Source organism: Podarcis melisellensis (genome assembly GCF_964234715.1).
Source record: "Podarcis melisellensis genome assembly, chromosome: 3".
NCBI classification, from domain to species: Eukaryota; Metazoa; Chordata; class Lepidosauria; order Squamata; family Lacertidae; genus Podarcis; species Podarcis melisellensis.
This window is the reverse complement of record NC_138530.1, coordinates 5749099-5762157: the sequence shown is the minus strand read 5'-3', so window position 1 is coordinate 5762157 and position 13059 is coordinate 5749099. Positions and strand designations below refer to the sequence as shown.

The 13059-nt window shown below is 44.3% G+C and overlaps 1 long non-coding RNA gene across 1 annotated transcript; it reads left to right on the top strand.

The window, feature by feature from the left end:
* The first annotated feature begins 6451 nt into the window (after positions 1–6451).
* On the top strand, positions 6452–11454 carry LOC309366081. Its single transcript, XR_014166479.1, has 3 exons — positions 6452–6822; positions 9621–9750; positions 11326–11454. It is a non-coding gene; the product is annotated as an uncharacterized lncRNA (long non-coding RNA).
* Positions 11455–13059: the final 1605 nt, after the last annotated feature.

Below are 13059 nucleotides of genomic sequence, written 5' to 3'. Positions count from 1 at the left end.
AGGGCTTGGAAAATGTTTAGAAGAGGAGGAGCCTTCGAAGGAGTGGAAGACAGGGACCTTCAGTCCTGGTAACTGCTCAGTAGGCCCAAGACCTACTGGGACATGTGACTGAACTGTATTCCGATTCCTTGAATAAAAAGTAAACTTCACGGACAACTGTTTCTTTGTGATGACCGGCATCTGACTCCAGCCCAGACAACATGTGTGGCCAATGGCTGGAGGTGGGAGTTGGAATGCCACCATACCCTGAGTTGCCAATGAACTTGTACCCCCTTTTTCTTCCTCTTCTGAATTTTCTTTGCCCCCTGCAAAGCTGTAACTTTATTTTGGTCCCTGTAGTGTACAGTGATATTTTCTCTCTCTCTTTGTGCAGGATTTTCTAAGGAGACAGCACAGAGTGAGGAACCCCAGGAGACAGAACAGGAATCCCAGGAGTCACCACAGACTAAGGAAGAATGTGACGCTGAAGGGGGTCGTTGCCTACTAGTGACATGTTACCCCAAGACTCGGATTGGAATGTGTGGGAGATGGAGTAGCCTCAGGTGTTGCAAATAGAAGTAATCTTGGTTCCCCAGACGAGAGATTGAAGAACCTGCCAGAGGTAAGCGTAATCTCACAAATAGCATCCACGGCCCGAACCCTCCAGGCTGAGCATGTCAAGAAGCCTCTGATTTCAGGGTTTTCAATCTTTTCTCCACAATCACTTGACTAATGACTCATTTCTGTGAACCACAATGGGATTTACAGCCAAGGAAACACATCTCCTTTTGCAAATATTACAACCTCTTCTTATCTTCTAGTGTTGTAGCCCTTGCTGAGATATACTTAACGTGTAGGAGTAAAGGAATTGCCATATGCATTGCATTCCTCAGCTCATTAACATATCAATTAAATCATGGTGCCATTCTTTGCTTTCCCACAGAGTAAACGAGGAAAGGTCCGACTCATATTTACTACTAGGATTTCCCCATATTCTACAGATAAGTAGCTCATTTGATCCTTCATTCTGAAAACTCACATTAATATATCTAAAGAGTTTGTACAGTCTCAGAGTTGATTCTGTAACTGGAATCTGTCTTCATTTATTCATTAGAATATGACAGTAGAGTCCTAGGCATGCCTCACTTTTCTTTCAGATCTGTAATATTCTTTTACCAATGTATATTGTCTATATCTTCCATTTTCCTTCATTTGTCATTTATTGTTGCTGTTCAGTTCTCAGACCAGGTGGGACGTGCACTAGAACAATGGAAATATATACAAAAACCATGGCAAGATCTTTATTCTTGTCCACAGGAGTTTACAATACTTATTGTTGATTGCCTTAGCTCATTCTTTCCCTGCAATGCTCCACCTTCCTATGTTCATCATTTTGACATCTGATTCCAGGTGAAATGGAAATAACTGCTTTATATTTTGCTTTGTTTTCAAACAGATTAGACTGATGGAGGAGTCCTGCTTACCCAAGATCTTTTAAGAGCCACTGGATTGCTGCTTCATCCCCAGCTAGAGACGCCTTCTGCTTCTTCACCAAAGCATCTGGATCGAAAGAATAAGCCATCGTAAAATGTTCCACGATTATACCAGCTTGTCCCTTGCAATAAAAGCCAATTAAAAAACCCCATTCCCTCTCTTTCCAGTTTTCAGGTATGAGTCCTTGCTTATGCAGCAAAAATAGCACCTTGCACTCATGAGCCGTGGGTGGCACTGTGGGTTAAACCACAGAGTCTAGGGCTTGCCGATCAGAAGGTCGGCGGTTCGAATCCCCGCGACGGGGGGAGATCCCGTTGCTTGGTCCCTCATCCTGCCAACCTAGCAGTTCGAAAGCAGGTCAAAGTGCAAGTAGATAAATAGGTACTCTGGCAGGAAGGTAAACGGCGTTTCCGTGCGCTGCTCTGGTTCGCCAGAAGCGGCTTAGTCATGGTGGCCACATGACCTGAAAGCTGTACGCCAGCTCCCTCGGCCAATAAAGCAAGATGAGCGCCGCAACCCCAGAGACGGCCACGACTGGACGTAATGGTCAGGGGTCCCTTTACCTTTACTCATGAGACCAGCATGGTTGTGCAGAAGCAAAGCAGAAAAGAATGCTAGAAGGTGAAAGGGTCCCCCCAAAAAACAGTCCGTTGAGCCACAATGAGGATAATGAACTAGAATGTCCCCAGATTTGCAAATCTGTCCCTGGGAAATGTGGCAGCAGCAGCCTCAGAAGCCTGGAGCCAGCCTGGTAGGGCAGTTGGCTCTGGATGGCTTCGGGAACTGCTTGCTGCCGCTGCCACTGCCACTGCCAAGGGGGAACCAGGGACACCCGGCGGTACAGATCTCCTGCCCCTTTCCCCTTTGTTTTGACATATCAGGGGAGGATCAGGAGTCGCAGGCGGGCGGCCGTTGCCCAACACAAGCGCAAGGTGCACGGTTTTTCTGCCAGGCAAGGAGCAAAGCACTTCTTTCGCGCCCTGTGAAACATAAATGCTCCGAGTTTTTAAAAAACTGGGCAATGGCTGCCCTCCTGCGACTCCCAATCCTCTCCTGATCAGTCAAAACAAAGGCGAAAGGGGGAAGGAGATCGGAGGAGGCTCAGGAGCCGCGGGCGGGCAGCCATTGCCCAGCTTTTTAAAAACTCAGAGCGTTTATGTTTCACAAGGTGCAAAAGAAGGGCTTTGCACCTTTATACGATATGCATGTGTGCTTGGGCCCGGGGTCTTTTGCCTCACCATCCCCACTACTGATTCCCTGTTGCTAGGTAAAGGTAAAGGTACCCCTGCCCGTACGGGCCAGCCTTGACAGACTCTGGGGTTGTGCGCCCATCTCACTTAAGAGGCCAGGGGCCAGCGCTGTCCGGAGACACTTCCGGGTCACGTGGCCAGCGTGACAAAGCTGCATCTGGCGAGCCAGAGCTGCACACGGAAACGCCGTTTACCTTCCCGCTGGTAAGCGGTCCCTATTTATCTACTTGCACCCGGAGGTGCTTTCGAACTGCTAGGTTGGCAGGCGCTGGGACCGAGCAGCGGGAGCGCACCCCGCAGCAGGGATTCGAACCGCCGACCTTTCGATCAGCAAGTCCTAGGCACTGAGGCTTTAACCCACAGCGCCACCTGTGTCCCTGTTGCTACTCAGCTTAAAAAGAAAAAAGAAAAAGAAAGAAAATGTCCCCGGATTCATTGAAAAAAATCTGGTAACTATACTATAACCACCATGGGTTATCTTTTGGTTTTTGTGTGAGGCTAAAATCAGAAACCTGGAGACTCAGGCAGAGTTGATAAAACTGGTATTTGAAACCAGTGCAGAAAGCAGCAGTCAGACTGCAAACAGGATCAGCTACTGGGGACAACATGTTACACTGTTCAGAGATGCACTGCTTGCCAATTTTCCATTATCTGGGTTTGAGGTTCTAAACAATGTCAATAGCTCAGCTGGTTACACTGTGGTTAGGGCTGGGATTATGCTTTAAGAAATCTAAGGCGTCATAAATACATGCACTTCCCTAAGTGCACAAGGGAAATGCATATTTGTGCATAAACCACATGTCTGAAATAGTAGGGCCAGCAAGATCAAAGCCATGTTTAGCTGTTAATGGACCCCGGAAGCCCCTCCAGTCACGCAGCAGGAAATTCTTCCTGGCCTCCTTTCTGTGAAACTGGTTTGGCAAGTATGGATGAACTATCTGAGCAGACTTGTTAAAAGAGCAGATATCTATGTATGAATGAAACATGCCCTTGATAAGGCATCGTGGAGTCAAGGTATTCACCATTTCAAAGAATGTCCCAGGGCGGGCATTTATCAGGTGTTGTCAGGCATCTTGATTGACAGACTTGTAAATATGTTGGGTGGATGAGGTGTTAGGGAAGAGGTGGCACCTCTGGTAGGGGACAGGCATGTTGTGCTTTTTCTGGGGTTTTGTGCCCACCTTTGGCCCTTCAAACAAAGTGGAAATAGACTGCTGGTGCTTATAACAAAAAGGCTTTAAAACTGATTGAGGGTGGGAGCTGGGGAGGCTCTGCTTTGGAAGCTGGCATGTAGATCACAAAACCTATAAAAATCAATATGGAGGTGCAACAGAACTATGCATTATGAGTGCAGGGGCACAGGTGTAGCAGGCCAATGTACAACAAGTCAAAACATGAGTGCCCAAGACACCTGAAGACAATAATAATACAGTGGTACCTCTGGTTGCGAATGGGATCCATTCAGGAGGGTCGCGGGTCACGATTCGCAGCTTCTGTGCATGCCTGCGACGTCATTTTTCGTGTCTGCGCATACGCGAGCGGCCAAACCAAGAAGGAACCCTTTCCGGTACTTCCAGGGTTCCAGGGATGCAACCTGAAAACGCGCAACTTGAAGCAAACGTAACATGAGGTATGACTGTAATAATAATATATTATTACAGTCAAAGACTAGTTCAGAAGCACAACTGAGACTGCTTTCACAAGAGTGAAATAGACATTTAAAACAATATACAATAACAGCTCATAGATTAAAATTAAAATAGTCGCATGAACACAAAAAGACCTAAGGTTAAACTAACAAGCAGATTGCCCCTGGGACGCCCAGGAGGCCGGCTACGGCAGTTTTCCTAGAGATCAATTTGTTCCAGGGGGTGTTCTACGCTTACAAATCTGTGCACGGAATCTGGCAACCATCCGGGTCATCGTGTGATTTTTGCTTAAGAGGAGAAAAGTGAGTTTAGGCTTGTCCGGAAGACCAGCAAGCCTCACCAGATGGGGGTCGATGGGATCTCTACGTGCCTCATCGTAAAAGGGACATCTAAAAAATAAGTGTTCAGGGCTTTGTATTTCCCCTAATGGGCAGGCACAAAGTTTCTGAGCGTACGGGATTTTTCCAAAAGTTCCTTCCAGAACTGGCGAGGGCAGAGCCGAACCTCTGGCAAGAGTTAAAGGCCCTTCTTGCATTTCTGGATACAAGGAAATGGAGGTATGCCTCTGGGACAGCAAGATCTCTCTTGTGTTCTTCAATTATGTAATCAGGGGACCTCAAGCAGTCCTGTTGCCTCTCTGTGTCCATAATTCTACGAATAATGGCAAGTTGTGGTTCTGCAGAGAGAATGGGCCCTCTCTCCCCACCTACCTTTAAGTCATGTGTATAACGTAGCCCAAGGAAGGACACCCATTTCCCCTCCTCCCCTGCAAAACATCCTCCATTTATGTTGTTGTATAGTCGTTGAGTCATGTCCGACTCTTCTTGACCCCATGGACCAGAGCACACCAGGCACTCCTGTCTTCCATTGCCTCCCACAGTTTGGTCAAACTCATGCTGGTAGCTTCGAGAACACTGTCCAACCATCTTGCCATGTGTCGTCCCCTTCTCCTTGTGCCCTCCATCTTTCCCAACATCAGGGTCTTTTCTCATGAGGTGGCCAAAGTCTTGGAGCCTCAGCTTCAGATCTGTCCTTCCAGTGAGCACTCAGGGCTGATTTCCTTCAGAATGGAGAGGTTTGATCTTCTTGCAGTCCATGGGACTCCCAAGAGTGAAAGGGCCTCCATTTTTAACTCTCCCAAATAGCCTAATGCATTATTCTGAGAATTTGCTTTCCCAGTGGCCTTCTATGTCTCCACTCCAGGGAACCCCTTTTAATAATCCCAACCTACACTTGAAGACAATTGGTAGAGCATGAGGCTCTTAATCTCAGGGTCTTGGGTTTGAGCCCACATTGGGTGAAGGATTGCTGCGTTGTGTGGGGTTGGAGTCGATGCTCCTCGTGGTCCCTTCCAAATCTACAGTTCTATGAAAGTATTCAAGTGTTTTCATGCCAGTGCTAGACACCTCTCAGCCATTGATGGGTGAACTGAGAGCTTGGTCTTGGAGGACAGCATGGATAAAGTGAGCAGGTTTAATCCCTGTATGCATATTCCTGCATTGCGCGGGGTTGGACGAGATGATCCTCATCGTCCCTTCCAACTCTTCGCTTCTTTGATGCAGGGCTGTTCACAATGTAAAATTACAATATAAAAACCACAAAGACATACAGTCATACCTCCGGTTGCGAACGTGATCTGTGCGGGAGGCATGTTTGCAACCCACAACGTTCGTAGCCTGCATAAGTGCAGAAACCCGGAGGTAACCCATTCCGGTACTTCTGGGTTCGGTGCGGTCCACAACCCGAAAACACGCAGCCCACAGCGTTCGTAACCCGAGGTATGACTGTAGATGATTGGCCTGAGTGGCAGGTTTTTCTTATGGTCTTAAAGCACACGGGAAGGGGGATTTTGCTGCATTTCAGGCCACCTATGTGTACATAGCCCAAGCCCAAGAATTTGTTTTCAGTGCCAAGCTGAATGGGGCTCATGGTCCTTCCATCCCTGATGACCCAACAAGCCTTCCTTTGTTTTAGGCATATAATATAGAATTGAAGGAGCGACAGAGAAGGTTGACGGAGACTTTCTGCTGTCTTGTTAAGCAACTGGGAGTCAATAAATCAGCCATACATCTACCAGGATGTACTCAGTGACTTGGCTGGGTGCTTTTTCCTGGTTTTGCACCCTCTAGGTCTTACCGCAGGCCAGAACATCTAATCTCTGCATCTCTCCATATCATTTCAAGAAAGACACTGTGCTTAGGGTTGGGTTTGCAGCCCCATCTTCCTTCAGGGCATGGTGACAACTTGCTAGACTTCTCAAGGAAGTGGGAGGGAACAGCTTCCCAAGGATCCTACAAATATGGGAAGCTCAGCCCTCCCAACCCTGACAACCTTCGCTCTTGTAGCCCTGCATTGAACCTTTCTGCATCCATCCATCCATCCTCACTGAGCCATGAAGATCCTTCACCTATTCTGGGCTGTCCTGTCTTTGCTGCTGCTGACTGCTTCAGGTAAGGGATGGAGAGGAAGGAGGGAGAATGCTGTTCCGCATAGGAAAAGCTAACATAACAATGAAGCCTGACCAGGAAAGGGGGCAAAAGAGGACACAGGTTTGCAGGAAATGTGCATGTGCTGATTTACACGTAAAGATACACATTTAGTCATGATTGACAGGTCACAGATTTTGGATTTCTGGGACCATACATACACACCAGCTCCCAGAGAGGAGTTTGCAGACATTTTGCTCTTTCCTAGTTCTTTCTAGTAAAGGTAAAGGTACTCCTGCCCGTCAGGGCCAGTCGTGACCGACTCTAGGGTTGCGCGCTCATCTCGCTCAAGAGGCTGGGAGCCGGCACTGTCCAAAGACACTTCCGGGTCACGTGGCCAGCGTGACGAAGCTGCATCTGGCGAGCCAGCACCAGCGCCGCACACGGAAACACTGTTTACCTTCCCACTAGAAAGCGGTCCCTATTTATCCACTTGCACTTAGGGGTGCTTTCGAACTGCTAGGTTGGCAGGAGCTGGGACCGAACGATGGGAGCTCACCCTGCCGTGGGGATTCGAACCATCGACCTTTCGATCAGCAAGTCCTAGGCTCTGTGGTTTAACCCACAGCGCCACCCACGTCCCCATAGTTCTTTCTAAATTTAATTTAATTGTGCAATGAAGTCTCTGATCCGTTTCCAAAAAAAGTTAAAACATTAACATTGGGAACAAAGAAACAAATAAAAACAGGTGGTAAACGCCATCCACTTCAGATGGCAAGGATAGCTCTGAATGGCTTGAGCTACAGGAGTGTAGATTTCAGTTGAATGGAGGCGGGCTCCATTCTCCATTGGGGATGAGCATCTGTTGGGGATGCTCAAATTCTAGATTCCTTGTGTTGCTCACAGGGTGGATGAGATAACTTGCACGAAATAATAATAATAATAATAATAATAATAATAATAATAATAATAATAATAATAATAATTTATTTATACCCTGCCCATTTGGCTGGGTTTCCCCAGCCACTCTGGGCAGCTGCCAACAGAACACTAAAATACAATAATCTATTAAAAATTAAAAGCTTCCCTAAACAGGGCTACCTTCAAGGGACCCCTAGAAAGTTAAGTCCAGTGAAAGGCAACTATGGGGTTGTGGCGCTTATCTCGCTTTCAGGCTGAGGGAGCCGGCATTTGTCCACAGACAGCTTTCCGGGTCATGTGGCCAGCATAACTAAACCGCTTCTGGCACAACGCAACACTGTGACAAGTACCAGAGTGCACGGAAACGCCCACAAATTATACTACTTATGTAGGGACGCGGGTAGCATTGTGGGTTCAACCACAGTGCCTAGGACTTGCCGGTTTGAATCCCCACGACGGGTGAACTCCTGTTGCTCGATGCCAGCTCCTGCCCACCTAGCAGTTCGAAAGCATTATCAAAGTAGATAAATCGGTGCCGCTCCAGTGGGAAGGTAAACAGCATTTCTGTGCGCTGCTCTGGTTCGCCAGAAGCAGCTTAGTCATGCTGGCCACATGACCCGGAAGCTGTATGCTGGCCAATAAAGCGAGATGGACACCGCAACCCCAGAGTCAGTTATGACTGGACCTAATGGTCAGGGGTCCCTTTACCCTTCACCTTTACTACTTATGTTATCTGTATCCCTTGTACAGGTTTATATTATTTTATTTTGTATATAGACATATAATCCACTATTACATTTTGAATAATTCTTGGTTGTCAGTATCACTCTATTTCTGCAAGTATCTTATTGTTCGTGCTGTAAGTTTTCAAGTATTCTTTATATATTTCCCATTCCCTAAATACCTTTTGGTTTGACATTCCTCTAAGTTTTCCAGTCAATTTTTCTAGTTGCAGGTATTCTATCTTAAGAATTTGCCACTCTGTGATCGTTGGTAAGGTTTCATTTTTCCAATTTCTTGCCACTGTTATTCTGGCTGCCGTAAATGCGTACATAAACAATGGTCTTTATTATTATTATTATTATTATTATTATTATTATTATTATTATTATTTCCATTGGTAGTATTCCTAATAGAAAAATTTCTGGGTTTTTTTAGAAATGTAAATTTGAATAGTTTTTTTTAAATTCGCTACAAAAAAATTTCCTTCCAGTAGCACCTTAAAGACCAACTAAGTTAGTTCTTGGTATGAGCTTTCGTGTGCATGCACACTTCTTCAGATACACTGAAACAGAAGTTACCAGACCCTTCTATATAGTGAGAAGGTGGGGAGGGGTATTACTCAGAAGGGTGGTGGGAATGGGTGATTGGCAGATAGCTGTGATGAGCCTGTTGACGACTCTTAACGACCGCAATAGGTCTTACAGGAAAAAGCAAGGGGTGAAAAGGTGAAAAATGGCTTTGTCATGTATAATGAGATAAGAATCCAATGTCTTTGTTCAGACCAGGTCTCTCCGTGGTTTTAAGTTTGGTAATAAGTTGCAATTCAGCAGCTTCTCTTTCCAGTCTATTTCTGAAATTCCTTTGTAGTAAAACAGCTACTTTGAGATATTGTATAGAATGTCCTGGGAGATTGAAGTGTTCTCCTACTGGTTTCTCTGTCTTGTGATTCCTGATGTCCGATTTATGTCCGTTTATTCTTTGGCGTAAGGCCAAATTCACTGTAAATGTTGTTCCAAAATTCACAGATCACCTTGCAATTCCACCACATACAGAAATATGATCCTGTATCTTTTTTGCATATCCAACATAAAGTTTCCCATTTTTAAGTTTCCCTTCCCTTCCCTCCACTTCTGAATTTGCAATGGACAGGGATCTTTTTTGTTTCTCCTTTTGCAAAGGATTTGCCGAGGAAGACCCAAATCTTGGACCAGATTGCTATAAGAGAGGCAGCACTTGCAAATCTAACAAGTGTCCCAAAGGAATGATTCAAGATGGAATGTGCAACATGAAAAAGATATGTTGCAAGAGGTAAAAAGAGCTCAAACAAGGTGCCGGAGATGAACTTAAATATTATTATATTCTTAACATTTTCATACCATACTTATTTTCATATTTCCACTTACACTTTATTATTTTCCAGTTTGTACATCTTAATTTCTATGTTATTAATTGTAAGCGTTAAGTTGAACCCTGCTAGTGAGTCCACTTCTTTGCAGTTTTTCTGTAGGTAGAGCATAAATGATTCCCAGTTTCTATTGTCCTTATCTCTAAGTTTCCCAGTCAACTTCGCCAGCATATTCCACCAGTTTTTCTTGCCATTCTTCTTTAGTTGGTATCTTGTCATCTTTCCATTTCTGGGCTGGAAAAATCCTAGCCACTGTTGTTGCATACATAAATAATGTATTCTGCTCTTTTGACAAGTTTTGACCTGTAATGCCCGTCAAGAAAGCTTCTTTTTTTTAACAAATGTTATCTTAAACATTTTTTTCCCCTTTGGTTATAAATCATTTCCCCAAAGTTTTTGGTTATTTTACAGTTCCACCACATATGAAGAAATGTGCCTTCCTTTTCTTTACACTTCCAACACTTATTGGAGCCTGTTCTATATATTTTAACCATTTTTACAGCAGGGATATACTATCTGTACATCATTTTCATATACAGTGGTACCTCAGGTTAAGTACTTAATTCGTTCTGGAGGTCTGTTCTTAACCTGAAACTGTTCTTAACCAGGAGCACCAATTTAGCTAATGGGGCCTCTTGCTGCTGCTGCGCCACTGGAGCACGATTTCTGTTCTCATCCTGAAGCAAAGGTCTTAACCTGAAGCACTATCTCTGGGTTAGTGGAGTCTGTAACCTGAAGCGTATGTAACCTGAAGCGTATGTAACCCGAGGTACCACTGTAATTCTCTTTCAACAGTATACAATCAGCAAATTTGAAGTTTGCTTTCCATAATTTTTCCCAGTCTTCCATTTGTATATTATGTCCTAAATCTTGTTTCTACATCATCCTTTAGACCTATGATGCATATTTTATTTTACCTACTTACGTTATCCGCATCCTTCAGTTTCCTGTTCAGGGAAGTTTTTAATGTGTGACATTTTAGTGTATTTTTGGTCTCTGTGGAAGCCGCCCAGAGTGGCGGGGTACAAATAATAAATTTATTATTATTATTATTATTATTATTATTATTATTATTATTATTATTATTATTATTATCTTCTTTCAGTTCAGCTCACTTTTGTTATGCTATAATGCGGATTTGATTCCACCAGTTTTTCTTGCCATTCTTCTTTAGTTGGTATCTTGTCATCTTTCCATTTCTGGGCTGGAAAAATCCTAGCCACTGTTGTTGCATACATAAATACACGCAGAAAAACTGGTGGAATATTTTAATAATGATCTGGATTTAGGCTGCTGCATTCTTAGTCTAACTGTTCTATCGTTTAACATTCTATCGTTTAACATTCCTCCGAATTCTATCGTTTAACATTCCTCCGAATTCTCCGCCTTCCTATGATTGTAATTTTGACACCAGATTCCAGGTGATATGGAAGTAACTGGGTTTTTTTTGCTTTTGTTTTCATTTGCTTGTTTTTAAGCGTCCCATAAGCTTGATGCCAGCTTAAACAGGACCTTTGAAAATTGGGAGATGCTCCTTTACTTTGAGAGCTACTGAATCCTGCTTCAGCCCCAGCTGGAGTCTCCTCCTTCTCCAGCAAATCATCCAGATCAGAAAGAGGAAGCCTTTGCAATATTCGCATTGGTTGTATGTGCTTCTCCCCCGCAATAAAAGCAAATTAAAAAGCCACATTGCCTCTGCTTCTGATTTTTAGCTCATGTTTCTCCTAATTCTGCAATGCAGTACTCTAACCTTGTATCATGTATATATATATATATAATACTGTAATGCATATAGTTGGTGAAAGTGGGCATGAATATGGCAAAAATAATAAGTATAATAACAATAATTGTTACTAATGATACACCACCCATCTGACTGGGTTGTCCCAGCCATTCTGCCCCAGCATCCTATTAATGAATATTGCTTCACAAAAATATGCATCTTGTGCAAAATTTTATACAAACATGCAGCAGAAAAAAGGCATCAGGGAAGGAAGGAAGGAAGGAAGGAAGGAAGGAAGGAAGGAAGGAAGGAAGGAAGGAAGGAAGGAAGGAAGGAAGGAAGGAAGGAAGGAAAATGTTTCCCTTTGGTGGATGCATTTCAGTTATTTTTTTATTTTTATTTTTTAAAGAAAAGATCTTGCAGGTCTCTCTGTTCATTGTGTGGTACTCTGTTGGAAGTCCTATATTTTTTAACCTGAACAACAAGGCGAACATTAATAATAATAATAATAATAATAATAATAATAATAATAATTTTAAAAATTATTATTTGTACCCCGCCCATCTGGCTGGGTTTCCACAGCCAATCTGGGCAGCTTCCAACAAAGATTTAAAATACATTAAAAATTCCCTGAACAGGGCTGCCTTCAGATGTCTTCTAAATGTTAGGTAGTTGTTTATCTCTTTGACATCTGATGGGAGGGCATTCCACAGGGAGGGCCCCCCTACCGAGAAGGTTCCCTGTAACCTCACTTCTCACAGCGAGGGAACCGCCGGAAGGCCCTCGGTGCTGGATCTCAGAGTCCGGGAGGAACAATAGGGGTAGAGACGCTCCTTCAGGTCTACTGGGCTCAGGCCATTTAGGGCTTTAAAGGTCAATACCAACACTTTGAAATGTGCTCGGAAACGTACTGGGAGCCAATGTAGGTCTTTCAAGACCGGTGTTATATGGTCTTGGCAGCCAGTCCCAGTCACCAGTCTAGCTGCCACATTCTGGATTAGTTGTAGTTTCCGAGTCACCTTCAAAGGTAGCCCCACGTAGAGCACATTGCAGTAGTCCAAGCATGAGATAACCAGAGCATGCACCACTCTGGCGAGGCAGTCCGCAGGCAGATAAGGTATCAGCCAGCATACCAGATGGAGCTGGTAGACAGCTGTCCTGGATACAGGATTGACCTGCGCCTCCATGGACAGCTGTGAGTCCAAAATGACTTACTGTCCTTATGATAGCATAAGCCAACCTCCCTCATCCTAGTGGCTTGCGTTAGCCGGATCCTCAGTGAATCTATTTATTACTTCTTTATTTAAACAATTTCATTAAAAAATACAGCAAGCTGGTATACAATTTACAAAATTGCAGCCACTTTGATGAAAGCAAAATTGCAGTCACTATTGACAAAAGCATCAATCAAACTGCATGTCCTCCAAGTGTTGCTATTTTCCAAGGACAGCCCAGGATTCACAAAAGCCATCTTGGTTTCCGATTTGAT